Here is a 1,564-nt window from a genome sequence, read left to right as displayed (position 1 = left end):
TAAACTTTTAAGTGTCCATCCATGAGTTTAAAGTACTAGGAGAGAAGAAATAGAATGAGACAATGGCAGTATTTGAAAATTATTTGGAGAGATATTTTCTAAATTAATGAAAGTCATTAAACTACAGATTATGAAAGATCTAATAATGCAAGGCAGAATATTTATAATAATGCCACGCTGTGGTATTATGTACCAAAATTGCTGAAATCCAAAGACGAAGACAAAAATCTTAAAAGCAAGACATAATATGTTCAAAGGAGCAATAATAAGACTGATGGCCAGTTTTTCAATAGAAATAAAGAAAGCCAAATTAGACAATAATTACCTGACTAGATTAAAAGAACAAAAACAAAAACCCTACCTACAACAATACAGGTTTGAAAGTTAAAGAGGCAGAAAGACATGCTCTGCAACACCATCCAATAGAACACTCACATGGTTCTGTTAATACCAGATAAGGTAGATTGAAGGTAGCATATATTATGAAAGATCGATTTCATAAAGATAAAATGGTCAGTCTTACAGAATAACTTAGCATTGTAAAAATTTTAGACCTCTAATCACAGCCTCAAAAAATAAAAGCAAAAATAAAAGTAACAGATATGAAAGTGGAAATAGATATATTTGCAATCAGAATGGGAGATTTTAAAACACCTTCCTTAGAAACCAATAGATAACAAGCAGGCACAGAATTCTGCAAGGATATGTGTAATAAACCAAGTTGACTTAATTGACACATATAGTATCCTGAACCTCCAAATTGCACAATACACATTTTTTTTCAAGTGCACGTGGAACAGTGTTATTGCCCAACCGAGTTGTATTGCCCACTGCACAGAAGGGAGACAATACTCTGAGACAACAGGGGTTGCAGCAGGGAAAGAGTTTAGTATTGCAGGGCACCAAGTGAGGAGACAAGAGAAATTTCTCAAATTTACCTCTCTGAGGATTTAAAGGCTAGGGTTTTAAAGGACGGTTTGGTGGGCAATGGTCTAGAGCACAGGCATTTCTCATTGGTTGGATTATAGGGGAAATCATAGAGGTATAGAAATTGTCTTCCTGTTCTGAGTCAGTTCCTGGGTGGGTGTCACAAGACCATTTGAGTCAGTTTCTTGGTATGGGCCACTGGTCTGCTTGGGTCAGTTGAGCCACCAGATTGTTGGGTGTGGTAGATACCTCAAAGACCAGCCTTAGGTTTCACAAGGGTGATGTTATCTATGGGGGCAATTAAAAAAGCTATGAATCTTGTGACCGTCAGTTATGTGACTCCTGGTTAGTGAGCAATTACAGGAAAGCAAGCTAGGGAACAATGGCTGGTTATTTTTTAACTATGCTTATACTTTTGCAGAGTTTATTCTCCTACAACAGTTCCCACCTTGTGGCCCTTTATTAATTTTATAAAGGGAAATTTTAAAACTTCCCAAAATTAACAATATGCTGATCTGTAAGGCAAGTCTCAAGAAATTTGGAAGTATGGCCCATTTACCTTGGCTAGATTCAATGGTGTTGGATTTAAATATATTAAAAAAATACAAGACACAAGAGGCTTTAGCCATACCAAATT

This window comes from Propithecus coquereli, unplaced genomic scaffold (genome assembly GCF_000956105.1).
Source record: "Propithecus coquereli isolate 6110/MARCELLA unplaced genomic scaffold, Pcoq_1.0 Scaffold152, whole genome shotgun sequence".
Lineage (NCBI taxonomy): Eukaryota > Metazoa > Chordata > Mammalia > Primates > Indriidae > Propithecus > Propithecus coquereli.
This window is presented reverse-complemented; position numbering follows the sequence as displayed.